General features: G+C 31.6%; 1 long non-coding RNA gene across 2 annotated transcripts; it reads right to left on the bottom strand.

Annotated features, from left to right (window-relative positions):
• Nucleotides 1-14073: 14073 nt before the first annotated feature.
• Nucleotides 14074-17484, bottom strand: LOC131640070 (uncharacterized). Of its 2 annotated transcripts, XR_009295142.1 has the most exons (11): nt 17219-17484; nt 17043-17089; nt 16532-16657; nt 16220-16370; nt 15979-16034; nt 15597-15877; nt 15400-15508; nt 15142-15206; nt 14924-15075; nt 14666-14716; nt 14074-14405 (listed from the first exon to the last, which is right to left on the bottom strand). It is a non-coding gene; the product is annotated as an uncharacterized LOC131640070 (long non-coding RNA). The 2 variants fall into 2 exon arrangements; XR_009295141.1 differs by having other exon boundaries at nt 14924-15206.
• Between the last annotated feature and the right edge of the window lie 10270 nt (nt 17485-27754).

Here is a 27754-nt window from a genome sequence, read left to right as displayed (position 1 = left end):
TAGATTTTGTTCTACTACAAAGTCAGGGAATGCCATAAACCAAAAAGAGGGAAGGGAGGGATGTTAAAAATTTGCATCATTCGTACATGCTTCTGAACCTTAACTTGCTATTTCTAATAACTATTCTGAGTATGATGTTTTTAATACACATTCAAACCTGAATACTTAAACTTTTTTGTTTCCTCATTGATTTGACTCATAATCATGTACCCCAAAAAAATCAGCTGCTCAATATTGAAATCCTAATATGCTTGTTTTTCAGAGTGATAGTGTTTGTGTTACAATCATTTAGGGTTGTTGGCAGTGTCCCCCAAATGATAGCGATCTTCTTTGATTTCGATCAAGATGCTGTCGATTTTAATGGACATCTTTGATGATGTATTTGAACGCTATACTGGCCTTTATGAGCTGTGTTAGCACACACATGTAACAAATTTAGCTCCTTTGTTACAAGGCTTCGGAGCGCTGTATCCATAAATACAACATCTTCATAGATGGCGAGGTTGTTTTCTCGAATATAGTTGGATGATATCTTAATCTTACATAACTTTCTCAAAGTCCTCTGTTGACTACAATGTTACTTTTGGCCTTTCAAAAAACTAAACTTCTATTATTAGTTAGATGTATGCATGTTCATTAATAATGAGAGCAACAAGAAGCTGAAGATTTGGATTATCAAGAGACAACACCATATATTCATTCAAAATCTTAAGACATTAATGTATAAATTAACTCTAGATCTTATATATCTTTCATTTAGTTCCTTCCTATCCAATGTAGGACTAACCACCCACACTTCAACTCCAACAATCTCTTCTTCAAGCGTGAGTCTCCCACATCACTATAATTGTTACACCTTTACTAACAAAAAGCACATGTTGGATGACCCTACCCCGTGGTTAGGAAGACTTTCAATGCTAGAATTTGCTTTATATGATTCATTTATGCTACCCCATCTAGTTGAAATGTCACTATGATACCACTTATTGACAAGTCGGAGGAACATTAGCAACGAGACCTGAACACTATATAAAAAGCGAGCCGAAGGTGTTGATTAAATTCCACAAAATTTTCCTAACAAATTAATGCAAAAACAACCTTATGTGACTGCGTCTACAATTGCATAACTAGATATTATACATACACGAATGGGCAGTAACTAATGACTAAGTGTGAAGAAAGGATGTAAAACTTAGCTCTTCAATCCTCATTTTTGTTGAATTTGATTCATAGATTTAATTTCTTGTGGGTTTATTACATAATTACACTCTTTGGGATATCTTGAATATGTTTTGCATTATCTGAATTAATTGTCCCATAAGAGCTTAAAAAACACGAAATTTGAGGGTTCTAAGTAACAATAAATGTAGAAATTTCATCTCAGAACTCGTTGCACCTTCCACGAAGCCATCATTTACAGCTGAACATGTCCTTTATGCTGTTTGGAATATGAAAACGAGGGAACTTATCCATGAGCTACGCCTACGTTATTGGTACAATGCTGGTATATGGAATCTAGCTATTTGGATTCCCACGGGAGTTTTATTTGGAGCAGCTTTATTTGAATTGTGAAAGAACAAATTACCATGACATTCAACAGACAACAAGTCCTAAGTACTTGAAAAACATGTCTTCTAGTATCGTACAATTTTTTTAACTTCTTTCTGATTGTCCTAATGTCATTGAAGGTACACCATTAATAAGGATCAAGGTTTTAATTATATGCTGACCAAAGTACCCTAGGTAGTATACTTGAAGAATTGATTGTTTGTACGTTCTGGACCTTAGATTTTTGGGATGATCAATTGTTTGTTCTTTGATTTCATTATAGGGTTGGTGCCAATTATGATCAATTATGTTCTCCTATTTCCTTGCCAGAAAACATGCCAGGTTTTACTTTCAATTGTCAGAATCTGTAGTGTCTTTTCTAATGTGGAATACAATTTCTGAACATTAACCCCATTAGCATATATTGATGTGTGAGTATACTGATCTATCACTATTGAACTTATTTATGTAATTTTAAATCAACTGTTGGCAAAAATAAGAGTAGCAACAAACTCTTATAACTTTTTTTATTATTTAAGCTTAAGAGACAAAGTTGTTATGGTTCTAGTCAAGGAAACAGATTTTCCTTCGGGACATATGATTTTTTTTTTCTATAGACAATAATGTGTGTCATGTGATAAGTGCACCTTGGCACCCTTTAGATTCAATCCTTACAGTCATGCATTTGGACATTCTAATATTTGCTCTTAATGTTGTTACTTGCACTCTGCTCGTCTTTTTCCCTTTTCTATCACGGACTTACATAATTTTGCTAGGCCCAGTGGCCCACCCATGAATTCTAAATGGGTGTTGTTCACTGCACTACCACTTGTACTTATCACACACCTTATGAAAATTCAACATTGTCCTTTGTATACTTCGGATTTTAAAACTAGGACGCTCTCAATCTACAGCAAAATCAATTTACGTCTGAGACACTCCATTTTTGTCAAAAATTAGTTAGAATTGCAATCTCCGTATCATTGTCCGGATTTAAATCTCTAGATTAACTCCATGTTAATATTTTATACGCTTTGACAGTACGTTAAAAAAATTTGACATTTTTTAAATAAATTTACATTATAAGTCATTTATAAATTAATTGTACAATAAATCATACACATTTATCATTCAATAGTTAAATCAAAATAGAATAACTACTATGTCTATCTGAATGCCAAAATCTCAAAATGTCAAATACAAAATGTCACAATCAATCTCACATCAAACCATAATATAAAATGTCATAATCAATCTCATAACAAACTATAATATAAAATATCAAAATTTATAAAGTAAAAGATAACTACTGTGTATACTTGATGCCCCTATTTCTCCTCGACGGCATTGCAACACATGTTGTGTTTATGCCAAGATGACATGTAGAGTGACCATCTTATGAGTGTTTTCCTTAATCTCTCCCCTAGCTATGACCTCTCTCCCAATAGTCACAATGCAGTGACATACCGGTAACACATCAATGATATGGTCCGCCCTTGCCTGCTCATTCTCTAAGTTGTTATGATGAGTTAGCCTCAAGAGATCTCCCTCTACATCTTGTGTCGTGTAAGGATATGACACTATATAAAACCATTTGATGTACATCCATGCAGAGGATAATGGCAAGAGCATGAACGGTGGGGTCGTTGAGTATATCCTAAATATACCCAAACTTCCATAGGACTCACTCAGGTAGATGGGGGTACATAAGTCGAGACTCACAAGTTAACAATCTAGAGTACAAGGCTATCACCTCCAAGGGTCGTGTCTCACCGTGATCGATTTATGACATCCATCAAATATCATCTGGCACAATGCATTTAAGAGAAACTAGTAATAACTCGGTCTCCTAACTCTCAATGAACGTGTTGATTAAGCAAACACGTGGAAAAGCATCAGAGTAATCTTTCACATACGCCTAGCCGACGAGACGTGGAAAGTAGTGGTCGATCCATGCCTAAAAATGGTTTAGATGAAATATAACGGTGTACTATATTTAGTATGAAATTAATATCAATAAGGATGCAAAAAAAAAAATTACCTTAAATAGATAGTTATTTTCTGTCAACTGTCAAGTCTTCCATAAATTATCCTCAAATATTATAACACAAACATTTAAAAGAGTAATTAAAATATTTATGCTACTTTTCCTTCCCACGCGTGTCTAACAGCATGATCTGAATATAGAGGAAGCAATAAAGGTCTGAGGGGCCTATTGGGAAACCCTTTGGGGGCATCTAGGGCAGGGTGCTCTTGGGGGTAGGAGAGGATTTTGGGATATAGGGGACACATGTATATGGGAAGATGATGCTAGAGACACATGAACCCAAGAAGATGATACCTCACCAGCAAACAAAGTCTCTCCAAGTGGAGTTCGCGAGGGTCTAGCTTTCTCCTTGCGAACAGAAGCATGTTGGGTTACTCTACCATGTCTCAATATTTTTTTGGTTATTTAACATTTTTCTTGTAATCAAACAAGCACAGAGAGATGTCATAACAAAATAAATAAATAAGCCAAACTAAAAATCAGATAACAAGTTATTCGAGATTCCAATCTCCGGACTAAGGGTCTGTGTAACGCCCCAGACTGCTTTCGGGATGATCGACTGACCCCACAAACCAACACAGGTCTTTTCAGCATGCTTTGACCTCACTCGCACGCTTTCCGGGAAACTTCCCAGAAGGTCACCCATCCCAATACTACTCCAAGTCAAGCACGCTTAACTGTGGAGTTCTTACGGAACGGGCTCCCGAAAAGAAGATGCATCTTGTTGGTATAGGTAGTACCTATCAATCCTTATAAGCTTTCCTTCAACCATGCAGTCCCATACCTGCACGGCTTTTGGATCCCTCTCATTTCGATGTGGCGACCACCCTAGCCCCAATTGGCCCTAGGTGTTCCATGCGGTGCAACCACTCCTCGCCTTCTTCGGCCTCGGGTGTTACATGCCCACCAGCTTCCGCATGGTTCGTCCTCGAACCACATCGTACTGGGAGAGGTATGGCTCCGATACCAACTGTAACGCCCAGACTGCTTTCGGGATGATCGACTGACCCCACAAACCAACACAGGTCTTTTCAGCATGCTTTGACCTCACTCGCACGCTTTCCGGGAAACTTCCCAGAAGGTCACCCATCTCAATACTACTCCAAGTCAAGCACGCTTAACTGTGGAGTTCTTACGGAACGGGCTCCCGAAAAGAAGATGCATCTTGTTGGTATAGGTAGTACCTATCAATCCTTATAAGCTTTCCTTCAACCATGCAGTCCCATACCTGCACGGCTTTTGGATCCCTCTCATTCCGATGTGGCGACCACCCTAGCCCCAATTGGCCCTAGGTGTTCCATGCGGTGCAACCACTCCTCGCCTTCTTCGGCCTCGGGTGTTACAGTATGGATTTTGAAATCCGAACTACACTTAGAAAAAAACACGAATCAGAGAATAGAGCTTGCGCAAACCCTAAGCTCTAGTGTTCAAAAACTCAAAGCAAGATAATTCAAGACAAACATAAATGGCATATCTATTGCATTTAAGCCTAAATTATCATACCTATAAACTATTTAGGTAATGTATGTATGTGAAGTTAAAAAAGGAAAGGTAATGAGCAACTTGGGAGTAGACCTTCAGATACGTGCGATGCAGTGGAATAGAGACATGATAAACTTCAATGCAATGGATATAATCTCTGAGAATGCTTGAAAAATGATGGAACTGGCTTTTTAAATGCAAATGAGGAAAAACTTTCTGTTTCTTTATTTTTGCTCTTTTGCACATATAAAAATGGGAAGGGAAAGGCGCGAGTTAACTTAAACAACAACGTCCGAATTCCAATCTCCATAAGAAATTTAGATATTGGAATCTGAATTATTTTAAAAATGTGTGATTCTGAGATTAGGCATAAGTGTGATGCGTTAGGCGCATCCAGAGTTCAGTCTTTATAGTTTAATATACAGATTCCAGAGATGACTTATTCTATATTAAGTGTGCCTAAATTTTGAAATCTGGATTTGAGGATTATTTTTGGAATTTTTCCAAGATGTGTGAGTAACTTATGGAGTGTATTGAATAACTCCCTCCCAAATTTGAAGTAACAAAAATATATTAGTTAAAGGCAATTTATTATTCTACATGTATTTCTCATAAATTCTATATAAGTTGAAAACACCATTGTTTGAAAGTTATTTTTCATATGCGCTAATTACACTGTTATTAATTTGGTATTACTCATTAAAAGTCAAAGAAGTGTGTCCGAAAAATAACATCCACACACACACTCACCCCATATAACACGAATTAAACTTCCATCCCTACCTTTATTCAATAACTTTAATATATAAAAAAATAATTAGAAAACACCATACTCCAAGTCTCACTCCTTCATCCAGTTACTTAATCACCATCATTCTTTACTCTAAAGTCATTTAATCACAATCCTAACTCATTCAATTTCACATTGAATTATGTTAATCAATTCTAATTCTTTCTCTCATTTAGTTGGTAACTTTTACGAACAAGCGATGATAAACTTTTTGTTTTCACACATTATATCTGGTTAGCAACATATCTTCATTTTTTTTAGTTTATCTTCTTCGCATTTCTTATAGAGTTTGTTTGTTAGATTTAGGGTTAGGGTTGTGGTTTTTTTCGCAACTTTCTAGCTTGTGTGCGTTTGGATGATAACTTCTGGAGACATCATCCAGTGTCATCTTTTGAACAAGACAAAATGTTCTTTAGTTATCTATTTTTACTCTTTGCTTATTTCTCCGTAGTTTTGTACTTGAACACTAATTATATTTACCACATTTCTAAATTTTGTTTGCTTAATAATGTTCTCTAGTTAAAATATCATACATTGATGTAATTTGTATGGAAGATAACTACAATTTTATTGCGTGTTTTATATATAGGCTAACATGATCACATTGTTATTGTCTTGTGTTACTATAGAAAAATGTTTGATGAACAACAAAGGTATATGCATGGTAAATTATCACAACATGCCTCAGTATGTAGAGAGAAAGGTAAATCATCCAAGGCTCAAAGTACATAGTTTAAAGTAATGCAAGTGTCATACACTTCTAAGGGACCAACATCCCATAGTCTGGATTCTCGGTCTCATGGTTGGCTTCAGGCTTGTGCACCTGATCCCGCACTTGAAGGATTTCTCGAAGACCCATAATACTTCTCTTGTCATATTTATATTGACATTAAACATCTGACATTCACAAATTTATGTTTGCAGTTTTGTGAGACACTAAAGTGTATCAACAATGGTATAAAGATAATGAGGCTGATGCAACCCGATGCTCCATAGTTTAAGCAAATATTAGTGGCATCTAAACTAAAGTATGTTTCTAGGAGATGTTTTCAATTCATTGACCATGGACTTATGTCTTCTTTTGTTGATGAGATATTTGACGACTATCGTGAGCATTGGGTACTAACAAATGTATAAAGTGTGCTAGTTGATAGGCCACATACTACTGTATATATTTACATTTAATGATATTATAGAGTTTCACATCCTTACATGTCATAGGTACTAGAGGGAGATCCCCCCAAACAAGCTTATAATCAAGAGATCTTAGAGGAATAACATGCTAGGACAGACCATATTATGGATGTGTTGCCTGTATGTCACTGCGTCGACACTTTACTCGAGGGTGCCATCATTAGAGGAGATTTTCAAGAAAGAAATTCTTCTCGGGACACCATACAAGCATTATTATTAAAGGCACAAGGTGTACTTTAGTATATGAGGCAAATAAGGGGGATGAGTGTGCTATATATATATATATATATATATATATATATATATATATATATATATATATATATATATATATATATATATATATATATATATATATATATATATGAGGAGGGATCAAATTACACCCGAAGAGTTACACCACGAGTTACACTCGTTCAATAACTACATCTCGAAATAATATTTTTTAAATTCAACCGTTGGATTGAAACATAATATCATATAGATCATACCTATAAAGTTTGAGCTTAATCTATAATGGTTTACTATATCATCAAGATATCCAAAGATTAACGTCAAAATGAGCTTTCATATAACGTTAATTTTGATGTTATTCAATGACATAGTAAATCATTATAGATTAAGCTCAAACTTTATAGAAATGATCTATATGATATTATGTTTCAATCCAACGGTTGAATTTAAAAAATATTATTTCGAGATGTAGTTATTGAACGAGTGTAACTCGTGGTGTAACTCTTCGGGTGTAATTTGATCCCTCCTCAATATGAATCCAACAAATCGTATTTTCATTATATCTAGATCTGGTTGGGGAAAAGAACGAAAACGGAAGAAGGTGATCTATCGGAAGTGGAGTCTCCTTACAGGTCCGGTGGCTATCCTCGCTGGCGTAGTGGCCACAGTTGCCGTCGCTAACTTCATCTTGGTCAAGAATGTAAATCTCTTTCACTCTCTTCTTTTTGACCCCTTTTGGGCTGTTAATTCTCCTCGTTTTATATTTGTTGAAAATGATTGGTTTTTATGGATTTAATTGCTGATTCATGATCTGGGTTTTCAAGAATTTAATCAATTTCATTTAGGGATGATGGAGTCGGATTTAGAGACTTGTTTGTGTAATTTGGGTAGTTTTCATTATGTTATTTGCTATCAATTATATAGTAAAAAAATCTGACATGAATCATGTTCAACTAATTCCTTTTGATTTTTGAATGAAATTGAAATTTTGGATCTTGTTGATGTATCCAATTTTATCATATGTTTCCATATAATTTTTGCTTCTGTGTTATGGACTAATGTATTTGTTTGCTTCCAAATGATAGGAATTCCTCCTCTGAAGAATTAACTCTGAAGAATAAAGATAGGGATTGTTGTTGTTCAATTCTATTCTTTTCATTTTTTGAAGGGAATTTGGTGCATTATAAGCTTTGTTGAAATCTACTGAGTCACAATTTTCTGAAAATTTCTCAGAAGCAAGAATGGCTCCATTATGGTGTTTATGTCCAGGGTTTACAAATTTTTTAGTAGTAAAATGACCCTTTTTTTTAGAAAAGCTTATCCGAGAGAAAAGTTATTATATTTTTTTTACATATTATTAATAATTTGCGGGGGGTTTTAACCTCCGAAAACAAAGTTCCTGTAGTTTAAAAAAATTAATATTTTTAATACATATGTTGAGTCACAAGTGCTAAATAAGTCTTGTTGTCATGCCAGATCATCCAAGTTAACGTTTTCACACTCAAATTAACAGAATGGACCAACTTAGGTAACAGAAGTTTTATTAAGGGACTTAGTTGTAACGTTTATTACATAGGGGACCAAAATGAAAACTGAAATTAAGTTATGGGACTTCAGGACTAAATAAGCCTACAAATTAACTATATGTAATTTTCAACAACCAATCAAATTTAAAAGTGTATATAACACAAAAATAATCTCATATTTATAAAAAAAAAAACACGATTAAATACACACAAACGACTATTCAAACATGCATTTACCTTTTTTCAATTGGATTCCTTTTCAATATCATTCATTGTGTCAAACTTTTTTTATTGGAATTCTACATTAAACTTTTTTTATTTGATTTCTTTCAAAATATCTTTCAATTAGGGATGGCAAGCAGACCCGTACCCGCGGGACCCATCCGCACCCGAACCCGAGTCAACGGGTGAAAATCTGAATTGATTGAATTTGGGTTCGGGTGCCACCCGATATTTCTGGTGCGGGTTTGTAATGTGAAATCCGCACCCGAAATCACACCCGCTCATATATATATATATTGGGAAATTGTAGAAAAAAAATATTTTATGTATTTTGTTGCGGGTTCGGGTTTGGATGAAAATGCCCGAATTCAACGGGTGTGGGCGTGTGTGTTAGTTTGCCACCAGAACATCATTTGAGTTTGGGTGCCAATTTTAAATACGGGTTTGAGTAGTGTGAAACCTGCATCCGACCGACCCGTTATCATCCCTACATTCAATATATCAAACTCATTCATCCTATCTTAAAAAGAAAATACTTAACCAAAGTCTTCTTTGGTATAGTCTCTTCTTTCTACGTATGTTCTGGTAAAAAACATCATAATTTTAAATAAATTTGTTTGAAATATCGCATACTTCAAAGTTATCCAATCAAGATAACTTGACCAACATGATTTTTTTAAGGAAGAATTCCTCGAGAAAATTTTTTCTTCAAAAAAAACCATGCCTCTCCTATCACAATTCTAACCATAATATGGTCTACCAACAACTACAACCACTATTAGAAATACTCATATTTCCTGCGGATTTACCTGCGGATTTTAGGTAAATTTCCGCAGGAAACGTGTTTCCTGCGGATTTTCCTGCGGGTTTACGTCCCCAGCTAAAACCTTCGTGGGTAATGTTTTCGGCAGGAAATTCCGCAGGTAATTCCGCATCTAAATCCGCAGGTAAATCCGCAGGTAATTCCAGTACTTTCTTTCTCATGTTAAATATTTTTTTTTTTTGTTTTAATAAACTTTTGAACCTTAATGTTCTATGAATTAGATTAGGATCTATTAAGATAGAAAAAGATATGATATGAAGATTGAAAACTAATGTTGGTATACTTTGTATAAATTATGGATATTATTATTTATACACGTATTTCACATGGTTTGAATTCAATTTTATAGAATGGATTATTTTGACCAAAAAAATTAATACATTGTAGATGAAAATTACCAGGGGAGGAAAGCAATATCCAGCTGCTCAACGAGGCACCGAGAATCCTCCATGAGTGCTAATGTCAAGTTATGAGAGTCTTGTAGAACATATGGGGAGTTGTTGACTTCACAATAGCTTCAATATCCTCCTCTTCTGCATCCACATCGATTACCCCTTCCCGGACATTTTGCTCCACTTGCTATAAACAAATTCAATCAAAATCCAACTTAAAATCTTTAGCACATGCACAACATTCAGTACATAAATTATGAGCCTGACTTCTACCGGAACACATTGTTAATACTCAAAGTTGTTTAGCAGATATTTAGCACATTTGAAAAAGCTATGTCACTTAAAGATATATCAATAATTCATTCAACAGTATTGCAAAAACAAGTGGCTAGGCCTATCTAAATTCACTAGTTTCCAGAATCAACATTCAACAAGACAGTTACAATAATAGCTTTGGAATCAGATTAAAAGAGGGGAATCAGATTCAAATTTCTACATACAAAAACCAACCGAAATCATACCAAACAATACAGATATGCACTAACCGAATCCAAACAAATCCATTCAAAAACCAATAACGCACACCTAGATACGAACATTGAGCTTCCTTCAGATCTTCTCTAAATATGATATCAGAACTGGAAAAATTAGAACTGAAGAAGAATACCGATTTCGAAGATTTTGAGCGATGATGAACTTGGAACAAGGATCCAGAGCTACTGAGAGTGACAAGTCTCCATTTAGTGAAAGAATATATCAGTCTATTTCAACCTAATTCTTAATTTATCTCTACATTTCCATAATTTTAGTTCATCTTTTGGATTCATCATACTCATCAAATATCCAAAAATATGCAATGGCGTTAACGCTTGTTTTTATGTTGGATGCTATTCATTCACCTATATGTCTGCTGCATCATTGCATTGAAGCCCATGCAGATAGCAGACTTTGATTATCAAACCAAACAGGTAGTGACTTGACTAAGTTGCTTCAATTCAGCCCAATGTGAGTTACTTTCGTTACGCGCTTCGCAGTGAATTCAATCAAGGAATCACATGCTTTTCAGTGACCATTGTTTATTCATGCATGGAGACAAATTGCCAAGGTCTTGCTAATGACACTTGTTTGAAATTGTAATATCTATATTATTATACTAAGGTTAACTTCATGGTTTAAATTCAATAAATTTATTGGCTAAAGTTATATAAAGATTATCATTTCAACAAGCATGTGAGTCCATACACTATCAACGTCCATAACATAATTATATTGACATGAATGAATAAAATTAAAAGGGTGATTCCAATATGTAAATACACTGCTAAAATAAAATTACTTTCAGTGCTGAATGAATCAAAATACCTAAATATATGAAAATAGATGTAACTAAAGTCACCTTGCATATATTTTCTACAAGCCAACTACATACTGACTGATATCTATTGTACATATTATAACACATTTGGTATATGATCTTCTATACCCATGGAACTTTTTTTATAACTACCATTAACCTCATTATAGCATTATAGCAATGACTATACTACAGAGAAACAAACAGATAAGAGGAATTAAAAATGAAAAAAATAATCAAAGAAGATAACTAGTAAAGAGTACAGATATGATTCAATTCAGCATGTATAATTTGAGATAGACTACAATTGTTTTACCTCAACTAAGTCTTTCATCTTCTGAGCTAACACCCAATGTTTTTTCATCTGGAATTTCATCCTCTTTTAAACCATTCTGCACCAAAAAAACAATCAATCGAAAACTTCAGAGTCATTTGTTACATATTATTCTAAAAAAAGCATTTATAACTACAAACTCTTCAGTAAAAGAGTATGGAACACCATGATATTGCTACTCCATCTTCATTATGAAGAAGATAACCTTCAGTAAAAGAGTAAGAGGATGTCATACCCGATATTAACAGATACCACAACAACAAATTAGAGTTATCACAAAATTTGGTGGATTTTCAACTTGAAACCACAGCATGTTAAACTTCAACAATTATTTTATACTAGTACATGCTAAGACTAAGAGCTTGGTTGAGACTTTTCATCAAACACCTTGTGTGCAAGATGAAAAACTCTTCACTTTGAAAGCATTTGGTAGCAAAAACTGAGCATCAATCATCAACGATAACACAACTACGACTAAGCAACCAAAAATCGAACAGAAGAGAAGAAAAGGAATTCAAAAACGCGTGAATACTTGCCTCACCGGATTTATTGACGGAAATGCGAGAACAACCTTGGAACTCCACCGCGCACCTCCACGGTTACCTCAAAGCTCCGCTGCACCTCTCAATCTCGATTTCAACGCCTACACAAACAGAACGTGCCGCCGGAAACGTCCCTTGCCGGAATCCCGTCACCCCGTCATAATATTTTTCGCGGTAATTCCTTCTCCTTCTTTAGGAGTGAATCAATTGGTGGATTATTTGTTAGCATTGTTTCATGATGAATGAGAGTAGAGAGAATGACTTTTGAAAATAAGTGTTTTTTTAGAATGAAAAAGCACTTCTCATAGGTGCTTATGGGAAGAAGGCATTTTCACGTTACATGAAAGCTACGATACTCTCTGTAGTTTTCTTCTTTTCTTTTGCTTTGTTGATTATTTTGTTTTATTTTTAATGTAAACTAAGACTGCCACACAAACTAGTGAGAAACCCGTGCGTCCGCACGGGTTCTGGTGTGGGTTGGACCGAATTTATCAAATACATATAGTGTTAAGTAAAAAATCGAAGAAAAAAATTTATATGAAATTAAAATGTAAAAGTTATATTGTTTAAACAAAACTATTATATTGATAAAAAAAGGTTAATAGAGTTGTAATAATAAAATGGTTTATAAAGTTTAATAAATTAGAGAAATGAATATCTAAAATCAGAATTAGTTGAAAATGAAAAGAAAAATAATTTTACATAAAAGTCCAAAAAGAAAATGATCTAAAAGATTTTCAAAAAAATAATACAATACTGATGCGTTCATACGGGTTCTGGTGTGGACCGCAGATATATCACCAATTTGTCATGTGAATTCAAATAAATTAGAAAAGATAAAATAATATTATTAAAAAAAAATAAACGGCAAAATAATTGTATAAATTTTTAAAAACTTCTATTGTTAAGAAAAATTATTAAACATAAAATTTGAAAAAAATTAATCTTCAAAATTAAAAAACCAAAAAATTTAAGATTGACTTAGTTATAATAATAAAATTGAATGAAATTTTGCATATTAATTAAATTGACTTAGTTAACAATTTAGTCCCATGTAATGTTATAAATTTATTAAATGGCTATGAAATTTTGCATATTAATTAAATTGAATGAAACTAATTAATATAATAAAACTATTGTGCCTAAATTGAAGAAGATGCTACCACTTATCTAATTTTATTTCTCAAACATAGGATACTATTATTTAAATGTTGCTATAAAAACTATTGTTACTAAATACTTATTACCCATCACACCAGTATAGGTAACAGAAAGAATACTTATTAGTCTTGGTGTCATTGAAACAGGGAATACCACACCTCATATGCATTAATATGTGTAATATTTGAAGCTTAAGTGTTATCTAAGCCTTTTGATACATTTTGGTACATACTGTCAAAAATGCAAAAGTTACAAATGCTAAAGAGCTTACACATTACCACCTTGAACTTTCGGCTTATGAAGATAAGAGGTTGTTAAAGTGTATGTTTTTCTTGAATGAGTGGATGTGTTTGGTTGTGGCGGTACACTTATCAAATGTCAACAGGAATAAAAGTCAAAAGATGCAAACTCTATAAATCCCACATAGTGTAATGTTGGCATTAAATTAATAAGTATTAAATTTTAAAATTTATATTAATACATAGTAACCAAACTAAATGCAAGTGTGAAAGCATTAGATTTCGTTTATGTGATGTTGAAATGACACGTGAGTGTGAAAGAATCAGAGCAGCAACTTTTAGAGGATTTCTCCAAGGATTTTGTATGTAATCTCTGCTTTTAGGAAGAAAGTTGGTCACACAAATCGGTGACAGCCTGTAGTTCTTAATCATCTTGTACTTTGCTATACTTGGCCTTCTTTTTTATAAGCAGAAGCACATTTTAAACTACAAAATATGAACTATACACGCTAATATCCTGAAAAGTGAAAATAAACTGTTTGAGTGGTTGAGAAAAGAACTTTAATTTATCTGCTACAACTATTCTGGAGGTATAGCATGCAGAAAAGTGTTTTTTAGATTTAATAAAAGCTGTAAGATGTTTGATATGTAGAGCTAAGCAATATATTTCAATTGTTTTATTCAAGCTAAAAGATGAAAGTTGTTTAATATGTAAAACTAATTAATATGTTTCAATTGATTTATTCAAGTTGTTTGATATATATGTAGCCTTCTTACCAGCACCAGTCACTTGAGTCCTACCAACATGTTGGACAGAGCCTATGACATCTGCATAATATTGTCAAAAAAGTGATTAAGTTAAGAAAAAGAGCATTGTTAATTAGCAAGAGCATAGTTGCAAGAAATAGAACCGTAAAGGTGTTCAACATCCTCGAAGGGTTTAAATTTTCTGTCCACCCCTAGATTAAAAGGGATGTTAAAAGATTCAAAAAAAGTTACAATGAAAAAGTACACAGTTATCTATCATGCATATACCTGCTACATTGAGAACCACAAAAGGCTAGACTTTCACACTTCAATCTATTCTTCTTTTTTTCTACCCTTTTATTATTATACTACTACCAGTTTTTCCTTGATAGTGTGAATATAATTTGTTAGGCGTTGAATCCAACTCTGGAAAATTAACTCTGGAAATAAACATATTTGATCAAAACTAACATCTTCAAAACAAAGATGTACAAAAACATATTTACCTCCATTAATGACATTATGCTTTCTCATCCTTTCAACCAAAGATTCACCTATGGTATATATACACCTAGAATTTTGTTTTCAAACCATAATAATTCAAGTTAGAGAAACCAAAATGATTCAACTATATATGAGACATGAAAATATAAATTGTTAATATGAATTGTTAACAGCTACCAACATAAGAAAGAAATCAGAACTGTTAGCATAACCATGTCTAGTATCAAATGAAGAGTAAGTTAAAGTTTGAGCATACTTACTCTGGAGCATGATAGCCAAATGTTCCCGGTACTCTTATTGAATGTAGTCGAGCTGCTTTTTCAAACCATTAAACCAAAACAGGATATCAAGGACTTCTCCCCAAAATGACTACAATTGAGTAAAGCAATGAAATTAGAGCTGCCTTAATCTTGCAAGCTGCAACAGAATATACATATATACCTAGAATGCAAACAACCTTGCTATTCTGCGTGCCTTAATCTTTGGCCTTTGGCCTGCTCAATGTAAATTTGGAGACTTGGTTAAAAATAGCACCACACAGGCAGGCCACCATCTAACAGTTGCTTGTTATTAGACAGGGAAATGCAGAATCACGGTTTCTACCAAGTTTCAAGTGCTTAGTTCTCTTCCATCCAAATAATCATTTAGTACACAAAAGCATCAATCTGAGTCCATATGAAAATTTCAAGTTTGTTCAACCTGTCTGAAATTGTTTTCTCTAAGTCAATGAAGAGTCCTCTGAAATCCATGAGACACACAAAATCAATTCAAAACCAAAGATTCACAGGGAGAAGAAAAGAGATTGGAAACTAATGCATAAAGAAAAAAAATAAACTTACTGAAAAATAAACTTTTCGTTCCCGTCGGCTCTTTCATATTCATTCTCGTTCCAAACCTAATTCCAACAGAGGGAAGTATAGAAAGAAAATGGGAAGAAAGAAAAAAAATGGTAGCCAAGGATAACACAAAAACATGTTGAAACAAATTATCCGAAAACGATATCTCAATATGATGTATAATAGCAAAGCTGAAACTAACAATTAATTCTATAAAATTGAAGTTAGTGAGAAAGTAAGTTACCCAGAGACACCATCAGCAACAACAATAACTCCTCCATTATAGTTGCTCACAAAAAAGCATCTTCCCCACCTTTCTCATTATCTCGTACATGTCGAGAAGAATAAGCAGTTTTTCAGGTGACCTATTGCTTCTGGCAACAGCCTCTCCAAAACTAAGAAGCATTGCCATACAGCAGAAATAAAAACAATAAAACTAAGGAAGTGAAGAACCATATCCAAGATGTATGTAGAGAAGCAATAATAAAAAAACTGCATCAAATAGAAGAACATTAAAATACGATTCTACACCATTAATCAAAAATTCCATATATACCTGGAAAAAGCCCACTTGTTGGAAACAAACTCCTCAGCTTCTCTTCAATTTCTGCAAGAAATTGGTCAGCGCTAACTTCACAAAGGCGATAACAGTTGTTACGTTTGAACTGGTGTTTATTCAGACCTGCATTTCATTCAAAACAACATAAACAACAAAGAATCTCAAAATCAGTATATGATTCGTTTGAATCAGCAAACCGAAGGGCCAACAACAAAACCATAAGTTTATTTTCTGGACACTATAACAACAAAACAACAACAATGTCTAAACCTTCATCCTAAAATACTCAAATAATTAGAATAGAAACAATGTCCAAGTTAACCCATACCTTGTTAGCTTCAAACTCAGCGGTAGAACTCGATTCAGTCTATAACTTGAAAAATAAACCACAAAATCATCAAATAAACCACTAAAACCCTACCTACAAATTCAAAACCATAAGTTTATAAGAACCCTAACTACAAAATCAAAAGCCTAAGTTTATAAGAAATCCAAAGAGAACCCATACCTAGTTAGCTTCATAACTCAGCGGTAAAACTCGATCCAGTCTATATCCTGAAAAACAAACCACAAAATCATCAAATAAACCACTAAAACCCAAACTACAAATTAAAAACCCTAACTTTATAACCGATTATCACTATTTGAAACCCTAAAAAATCTGAATCCAATCGATTCGCACACCGTAAACCGATTCAGACACCATTATTGTTTCAGATAACAAAAGAGAAAGAAGGGAGAAGAAGAATAGCAAAAGGAAGAGGGATATGGAAGCAAGATAGAAGCAGAAAGAGAAAAAAGAGAGAAAGAAGGTTGCTGTAGAGAGATAAGAGAGGATGTTGTAGAGAGAAAAGAGAGAAAGAAGGTTGTTGGGGAAATTTTGAGAGAGAGAGCGTGAGGAAAAAGAAAGTGAGAGAGAAGAAATTGGAAATGAGTAGAAAATTGAAATATGCATATATAAAATGATCACTTTAATATAATAATAATAAAATCTGACAAAAAAATGAGAAAAGACAATAAAAAAGCAAAATTGGGTAGGTGTTGGCAAAAGGGCAAAGGGCATAATAGTATTAACCAGGTACTTGTATTTTCTTATTTTATAGATATTACACGTCAAATTAGTCATTCACAATAAAATAGACCCAATTTAATCCCTTATAAAATTTAACCGGATCATATAAGTCCTTCTGTTAATATTTTTCTCAAACCGGTTTTTTCCTAGTTTTAAACCGTGACTGGATTGCCACGTTGGATTTTATTTATTTTTCATTTTTTAAATATTAAATTGATTTTTATTTTTAATTTCATTTTTAAACAATTATAAATTAATAATATAAAAAAAGCCAAAATTGTTTCTTATAAGGAGTTGAACTCAGACACGTGTGGTTAATCTTAAACAATTCTAAATTTAAAATAAAAAATACAAATTTTGTATCAATATGGTCTCGAACCTAAGTCTCTTCAGATTAAATGACATTCAATTTAATAAAATAGAAATTGATTTGTCTATTTGTAAATGATAGTCACTTTACTAATAATAGAAATTGATTTGTCTAGTTGTTCTTGATAGTCACTTTACTAACCGTAGAAATTGACTTGTCTAGTTGTAAATGATAATCACTTTATTAACAATAGAAATTTATTTATCTAGTTGTAAATGATATTCACTTTACTAACAATAGAAATTGATTTGTCTTGTTGTGAATAATAGTCACTTTACTAATAATAGAAATTGATTTTTCTAGTTGTAAATGACAGTCACTTTATTAACGATAGAAATTGATTTGTCTAGTTGTAAAGTGAAAATCATTTAACTTGAAGGGACTTGGATTTGAGACCTCATAGGTAAAAATTTATGTATAAAATTTGTTAATATTAGTAGAAATCATGAAAATTACTTATTTAAAAATTACTTTATAAGAAATAATTTTGACTTTTTTGATATTATTCATTGATAACTGTTTAAAAATGAAATTAAAAATAAAAATTAATTTCGTATTTAAAAAATAAAAAATAAAAAATAAAAAAAATCCAACGTGTCAGTCCAGTCACGGTTTAAAAGTATGAAAAGAACCGGTTTAGAAGTAGGAAAAAATCGATTTGAGAAAAATATTAGCAGAAAGACTAATATGATCCGGTTAAATTTTGTAAGGGATTAAGTTGAGTTAATTTTTTTATGAGGGACTAATTTGACTCGTGCAATATTTGTGAGGGACCACAATGGGTCTTCACTCTTTTTTTTATTATGTTAGAAATAATCAAGTACATTTTTTTAATAAATTATAGAATTTGAATATATGTCCATGAATTAACAAATTTTATAATAAATCACCATACTCTAAATTATATAAAGTATTATATTTATAACATATCTATTCTTAAAAAAAATCTAGTCTACTTGTTTATTATAATATTATTATTTATAAATTATATTATTATTTATAAAATCAATTGATTAATAATGAACAATATTCTATGTGTCTATTTATGCTAATAATGCTAAAGTGAATTAAAAGCAAAAAATTAAACTGTTGGGTTAAAATAGTCATATTAATACTTTCCGAAACAATTACATATGAAGATTTATCATAAACTTCAACCCAACTTTGATACTTTTTCCGATGTGTGCGAAAATAGAACTCAGTCAATAATAGATCTGTATCCATTTCTTTTCTCTACAAATTACAAAAGAAATAATATCGCTTATTATATTTAAGGAATATAATGAAAAATAAATAATATCCATTAAACTCAAATAATTAACAAAATAAAAAATAATGATTATTTTTTTTTAATAAATTTTAACAAAAAATACTATTATTTTAAGAATACATTTAAATATGTTACATCTGCAGCAAAATCCGCAGGAACCTTTCCTGCGGAATTACCTGCGGACTTTTTATTATAGCTTGGGTTTATTAAAATAAATATCTGTAGCAAAATCCGCAGGAAGCTTTCCTGCGAAATTACCTGCGGATTTTATATTTTAGTGAGATATTTTGTTAAAATATATATTCCGCAGCAAAATCCGCAGGTATTCCTGCGGAATTTTCTGCAAACTCTGAATCCACAGGAAAATTAGTTTTATTTAATAAAGTCCCATGAAATTTTGCAGGAATACCTGCGGAATATTTTCCGCAGGAAATTCCGCAGGTAAATCGAGTATTTCTAGTAGTGAACTTCCAACACTATTATTAATTTTTTTGGGTTAAATTTAACTATTATTATTTAAATAACTATTAAATAACGTTTACTTTTATATTTATGTTTGAAACTCAGTTTGATATTTGAACATTAAAAAATGATTTTAATTTTATATTTTTAAGAGCTTTAAATTAAAACTAATTTTGATTTTTAAAAATTACAAAACATTTATTATAAATATATAAAAACTAAAGTACCTGGAAAATCCAGGTTTAACCCCACTAATAAAAGTTTAAACTAATCTAATTTCAAGGACAAATAAGTCTTAATGCACTAATGCCGCATTTACATGCATTTGGTATTTAATATGGCTGATGTGTCATACCATCATTTTTTTCGATATTTTTAATTTATTTTTATCAAACATAATTAGTAAATGGTGTGGGGTCAATTTGAGTTAGTTTCAAAGCATTATCATAATATTGTGCATATCTAAGCCTTTTTAATCCAAATTCATTTTCTTCTAATTACAGAGTTATTTTTGTCTAAACTCAATTAATGCTTTTGCTGCTTTCACGTTCTCAATGCAAAAATGAATAACCATGTTACACGTTTCAATGAAAATTTGAATTTTCACTCTCCTCTATGCATACAGGACGCAAAGGTCACATTGAAGGTTGGACTAACACATGTTGTGGGAAGTTAGTTGCTGGACTATTTAAATCACCTTCTCCATTTCACCAAAAACCGTCTCAGTTGATGGATTTGTTAAATTAATCATAAATTTTTTTGCCAAAGCAAGCACACTCTTTCATCTTCCGTTGGTAATATCAAAACAAGCATTATCGTTGTCGTTGGTTTTGAAATGACGTTGGCTGCAAAAGATTGAGGCAGCAACGTGAGCAACTTGAATTTCACTTGCAAGAGATTTGTTGAAATGTTACAGTATTGCTCTATTTATGTTTCATGGGTGCACACTATGTGTTTGTTAAAATGTTGCAGTAATAGTATTCTAAAATTAAATTTCATATGTCTTTTAACAACTTTTTTATCATTGGCACTTAAAGTTCATATACTGAGTTAAAGATTTTGCTTTCTTGATCCTTTTGTTTTCTTCTCATCAACATTAATTTCTTATGTTGTTAATAGGTTGAATTTATCTATATAGGATGTTATGTTGATCCGAAGATTCTATGGAATTGGTTGGAGCCATATGCAAAAGATGGTTCTACTTTGCCAACAAACCTTACCAGTCCAAGTGTCGATGATGGAAACGATGGAGTTGCGACGATTTTGTCAAAGTCGAAGGGTGTCTCTACGCGGTAGCACGGTAGATAATGGTGGCGTGCGTGGCTGTTGGTCGCTGGAGCTGCTTCGATCAACACTGTCTTGGCATATCACAATTTTTGGTCTGATGCAAGGATTGAAAGTTTTTTATTATTGTTTTTTGATTTTGATGTGGTGGGGGTTTCCATGAAAATGGTGATATTGAAGTAGCTTTTTTTAACCTATGCATTAGAAAGAGTTTATGAAGGTTGCTGCAAAGTTTTGATTTGCCAAAGAGGTCCTCTAAGTGAAATTTGTGTTCTTTATATAATGAGAATATTATATTCTGTAGTTATTTTAGATTATTTTTATTTTATGTTGATTAAGTGAATTTGAGGATGATTGAGATCATTGTAGATTTTAATCCGATTTTACTTTATTTATATCTTGAATGAGGATCCTAATTTGATGATTTTAGAAGACTTCGCTTGGAAACTTAGGGAGATTTGATTGATTCTCTTTTTGGATGATTTGATGTAACTTACTCATGAATGTTTGGATGGACTTCTTTGGGCAAGAATTGATTTTTTTTCCTCTGAAAATTCGATGCTATTAGAATCTTTGCAAATATGTGAAAATAAACTCCTCTTATTTTATTCTAATTTTAATTTCTATTTAAATGTTACAGTTAGACTTCATAGACACTTTGGAAAAATTTACTATGATTCTTGAACATTAATATTGGTTACTGCAATAATTAAATTCGTTGAATGATGAGATTTTTATGGCTCCATTTTGATTTCAACATAATTTAACTTTAACTAAAATATATATTTTTTATTTATTTGATTTTTATTAAATCATATATAATAAAGAGAGGGTTTCAAAAAAATTTAGGAATATAGTATATTTAAAAGATAAATCAAAAATAGTGTTGATATCTTTTAAAAATATGAATCATATAGAAAACCTTTTATAAACAAAATCCACAAAATTTCTTTTGGTAATTATAATTAATCTCTTTTATAATTATATGAAATGATTATAGAATAAATTTATGTCATAAAATAATTTTCTTAATTTTTAATTAATATTTATCACTTTTTATTTATTATTTATTTCTAAATTCATAAATGCATTATGCATTATACGTAATAAATTTATATGTTTTATATAAATTCTTTTGTTTCATTATATATAATATTTTTCAAAAATAAAGTTAATATTCAGATATTAACTTAATGATTTAAATTTTTTTGTTAAAATAAAATTGATTACACTAATATTTTAAAAACTCAAAATATTTTTAAAATTTTTAATAAATTTTACTTTAAAAACTATTCTTAAATATATATTAATAAATTTATACTTATATAAAAGTATACTAACAATTTTTTATACTATGTTTAATTTCTTAAAAATTGATTTTTTTTCTCTGAAAATTCAATGCCTTTAGAATCTTTGCAAATAAGTGAAAACAAATTCCTCTTTTTTTATTCTAATTTTAATTTCTATTTAAATTTTACGTATTTGTTAGACTTCATGGACACTTTAGAAAAATCTATTATGATTCTTGCAATGATTAAATTCGTTGAATGATGAGATTTTTATGGCTCCACTTTGATTCCAACATAATTTAACTTTAACTAAAATATATATTTTTTATTTATTTAAATTTTATCAAATCATATCTAATAAAGAGAGGGTTTCAAAAGAATTTATTAATATAGTATATTTCAAAGGTAAATCAAAATTAGTGTTGATATCTTTTAAAAATATAAAACATATAGAAAACCTTTTATAAACAAAATCCACATAATCTCCTTTAGTAATTATAATTAATCTCTTTTATAGAATAAATTTATGTCATAATTTTTTTTAACCTATTCATATCTTTTTAATTAATATTTATCACTTTTTATTCATTATTAATTTCTATATTTATAAATGCATTATACGTAATAAACTTATATGTTTTATATAAATTCTTTTGTTTCATTATACATAATATGTTTTTTGGTTTATCACCACCGGTATAGTTCGGAGGATCAGCTCTGGCATCAAGTGGGTCAAGCCCCTTCCCAATCGCAGTTGCGGGGATCGAACCGTTGGTTCTCCCTACCAAGTCCAGCGCCAATCACCACTGGACCAACTAACGATTTAATTTTTAGATATTAGCTTAATGATTTAATTTTTTTAAAATAAAAATTGATTACACTAATATTTTAAAAACTCAAAATATTTTTAAAATTTTTTAAAAATTTTACTATAAAAACTATTTTTAAATATATATTAATAAATTTATAATTATATAAAAGTATACTAACAATTTTTTATATTATGTTTAATTTATTAATTAAAATTAAATTTTTTTAAAATTATAAAATTACTAAAACAAAACATAATGGAATCTTAAAAAATTAATAATCATCAAATTAAAACTGATATTTGACGGGAAGCTGTTATAAATTTTATTTTTGGAAAAATGGACTAATATCTAAAAATTAATATTATTTAAACAAATTAATATCATTTAAACTGGAAACATTATTTTAGTCAAATATGTAGTTTTAAAATTAACTTATATGGATTCACGGGTAGATGTAATAGTGCAGATATTAATTTAGAATTGAAATTTGACGAGGAGCTGTCATATATTGTAGGTTTGTAAAAGTTATAAATATGATATAATAAGAAGGAATTAAAATTGATATTTGATGGGGAGCTGTATAAATTTTAGGTTTGAAAAAATTGAATAATATCTAAAAGTAATGTTATTTGAATTGGAAAAACGATTTTATTCAAATCTGTAGTTTTAAAATTAACTCATATAGATTCAACTGGGTTTTGTTAACTCATCTAGGTTCACGGGTAGATGTAAACGTATCTATGAGATATCAACTATACTCTATTCATTTTAATGTTCATCTTATAAATATTTCTCTTGCTGCTGTATTATATAATTGAAGTTAGAGAATCGACTGTACGATTTATTATAAGTACGAATCAATGCTTAAAAGTTAATGCATATTATTAGCCTATATTTATAAGTATGTGAATGTCAACCAAAAAAGTTAATGCATATTATTAGCCTATATTTATAAGTATGTGAATGTCAACCAATTGAAGAATTAGTTTATACTTTATAAATGATGATCTGATAAACGTGTAATGTAAATCCAAACGAGACGTGTAATGTAAATCCAAACGAGACCCGTGCGATAGCACGGGTTTCTTACTAGTTTAACTGAAAATCACCGAACTCAAAACTTTATTGTAATTCAAAGTAGTATGAATTTCTCAAATTGTCCTTGTCATGCTAGCTCTGAATAACTAATTAACCTTCCACAAATTGGTTGGCTCTTAGAATAGCTATAAGAGATTAAGATTATCTCTTTAAGACGATGAATTATCTTTCCGAAAGCAAGATTACGTAGCCAAAAGTTTCCATATACAATCCTCTAATAATTAAAACCAATTTTAATCATTCATAAGGCACACACAATCATTGGATCTAATCATATTTACACCGACACCGACTTCTTGTATTCTTCCAAACATCTAATTTGGGACACTAAAGAGGCTCCACTATTCCACCATCACTAAATTAAATCTTTAAATTAGAAAAAAATAGAAGCAAATTACTTGAATCATGTATATCGTACTTTCACTTAGGATGTGATGCATGTCCTTTTATAAGTGATGATTCGGATAATAAGGATAAACTCTGTTGAAATTGTTAAAACAATCTCGGCGTGATATATACATTGTTATATGATTACACTGTTTTTTCTATAATCAAACTAAATATTTAAGATGAGGGGGCTTGAAACTTGTGAATAAGATGTATGGACTTACCTAGCGCTATACTTTTTGTTTTCTTATGAATGTGATGAATTCTATTGATTTCTGTTTTTATATTTTTTTAATTTTGTATTTAGGAACTAAAATTAGATGCGGTTGACGAACCGGTGATCTTGAATAGGTGGTATTGATCTTTAATATGGCAGTGTAGAGTGTACCTGCAAAATTAACACTTCGACGTCTTAGTTAGTTCAAGATTCATGATGAGTATAGTGAAAAGCAGAGATTAGAATGTACCTTGTCTATTGTATGAACTGACTTATATACATTGAATTCACTGGAATGAATGGGATGAAGTGGTCCTCACACGTTTGAGTCTTTGGCCGGTTCAAAACAGTTACCTCTAAGACTGTTGAGATATTAGATATAATCTAAGTTGAGTAATACAAGGCCAAGCTCAATTAGAATTTGTTAGCCTACTTAGTGTACAAGTTAGTTGTATATAAATAGGCATAGTTTGTAATTCAGTTTACACTTCAATTCAATAATATCAATCATTATTTTCCTTATTCTCTCCTCACTAAAAGTGCCTCACGCACTAACAAATTGGTATTATAGTCTGGTTCATATTCTTGATCGTGTTTTCAAGAACTTCACGTTAGTGGTCATGTTTCTTGAGAACGTGAATCTATCATTTCAAAGATGAATGATACTAACGGAATTCCGAATTCTCTTCCAATTCTTGACGGCAAAAATTAGAACCGATGGAGCAAGCAGATGAAGTCCTTGTTCAGTTTTCATGAAACCCTAGAAGTGGTCGAAAACAGCGTTCTTGAGCTTGTTCAGAATGCAACCGACGTGCATAAAACTGCAGACAAGGAGACGAAGAAGAAAGATTGCAAGGTTGCGTATTGCATTCAATCGGCGATATATTCGACGAATTTCGACAAGATCTCCCGTGCTGAATTGGAGAAGGAGACATGATATATTCTTGTCAAGTACTATGAAGGAGGTGAGAAAGTCAAAGTTGTCAAATTGAAAAATTTGTGATGGCAGTATGAATTGATGCAGATGGGAGAAGATGAAAAGATTACAGGATATGTGTCGAAGGTGCAGAATCATTTGAATTTTTGGCCACTCAATCAACTGATTACTCATGGTAAATGGTATACCAAGTCTTGTGATGCCCGACAAAATCTTTGAAGGTTGTTTAGTCGAAAAGAAATTCATAAATTCTTTTATTTCGACCGTGCCAATGAGATCCTCTTGCATACTCAAAATTTGTGATGGCAGTATGAATTGATGCAGATGGGAGAAGATGAAAAGATTACAGGATATGTGTCGAAGGTGCGGAATCATTTGAATTTTTGGCCACTCAATCAACTGATTACTTAAGAGATGGTAAATAGTATACCAAGTCTTGTGATGCCCGACAAACTCTTTGAAGGTTGTTTAGTAAAAAAGAAATTCATAAATTCTATTATTTCGACTGTGCCAATGAGATCCTTTTGTATACTCAAAGTTGAACATTCAGATGTATGTGGCCCAATTGAGGAGCATACCATTGGTGGAAACAAGTATTTCGTCTCATTTATAGATGAGTATATCTGAAGGTGTTTGACTCTATTCGTTACAAGCATGTTCTTGATGCGAGAAGAAGGAAGCTTGATGACAAGAGTGAACCTATGATTCTGGTAGGATATCATAAAACTGGTGCATACAGGTTGTTTAATCCAATTAATGAGAAGATCGTGATGAGTCGAGGTATGGTGATTGATGAAATTTCTGTCTAGGATTGCAATTTTGGTGATGCAATAAATAAGACATTGATGAGATATGGCTTCGATGGAGAAACTGATGATGTCGAATTCGAAGAAATTACAGATATTCCAGTCGAAGTCGAAGCAATTGCTGACATTCGCGACATAATCGAAGTCGAAGAGGGTGTGACTGGTACAAGCCAAAGACCTCAAAGATTTAGAGTTCGTCCAGCAAGACTTCCCGAAAATTTAGATTTTAGACCTTTAAATCATATAATTTTGGGGTATATCAAATGCTGGGTGCAAATTTTCTCTATGACTTTTGCTTGCATTTGTTTCTGAAATAAAACAAAAAAATTGTTAGATAAATAAATGATTTTGTGCTCAAATAAATATTTAAGAACAAAAATCTTAAACCCAAATATTTTTTTGCTCTTGCAATCCATCGTAGAGATCTTTTCATGGCAAACCTTAAAGTGGTGGATGTAGATAATCTCAAGCGCTTCATGATGCTTCCAATGGTATTCAGAATGCTCATTTTGATATTCATAATGCTTTTATAATGAAAGTTTTTTATGTTTCACGCAGATCACTAATGAAAGTGTCTTGAGCGTTGATATTATACGGAAAAGATTTGATTAAGGACGGTGAATAATATCCTCAATAATCGCGCCAAAAGTATTCCTTGGTTTTGATAGAAAGCGAGGTAAAATATGTTTACCCCTCGATTTTAGAAGAAAACCGAGATGAATAATCTTATTTTAAACATTACATTATTTACATAAAATATTAACAAAAATCCAGACTCATCATCGTCATTGCAATTCCAGATCTTGTTTCATATATCTTTTCAAAGATTGAACAACCTTCTTTGTTTAATCTGAAGCAAAAATGATTTTTTGCACTTGCAATCTATCATAGGGAACTTTTCCAACATTCTTTAACTGAGTGTTGTTCCAAAAATACAGTAATAGCAACATCAACATCATTATGTAAGATAGATTGCAAGGACAGAAAAAAATATTTTGTTCAAGGATAGCAGAACATTGAAGATTTTGTTTTTGTCTTGCAATCCATCCCAAAGAATAATGCATACGAGTTTGGGGAAGCAACATATAAGTTAGGATTACGGTCAAATCTGTTTAACGATTGTTTTTATAGCAAAATCTGATTATTTTATCTCTTGGTTATTAAGGAAACCGAAGGGATGAATCACTTAGTTTACACTTGTAAACAAATAAAAATA

The sequence above is a fragment of the Vicia villosa genome, unplaced genomic scaffold (assembly GCF_029867415.1).
Source record: "Vicia villosa cultivar HV-30 ecotype Madison, WI unplaced genomic scaffold, Vvil1.0 ctg.002927F_1_1, whole genome shotgun sequence".
Lineage (NCBI taxonomy): Eukaryota > Viridiplantae > Streptophyta > Magnoliopsida > Fabales > Fabaceae > Vicia > Vicia villosa.
The sequence above is the reverse complement of the archived record's forward strand: the minus strand, read 5'-3'. Positions and strand labels throughout refer to the sequence as shown.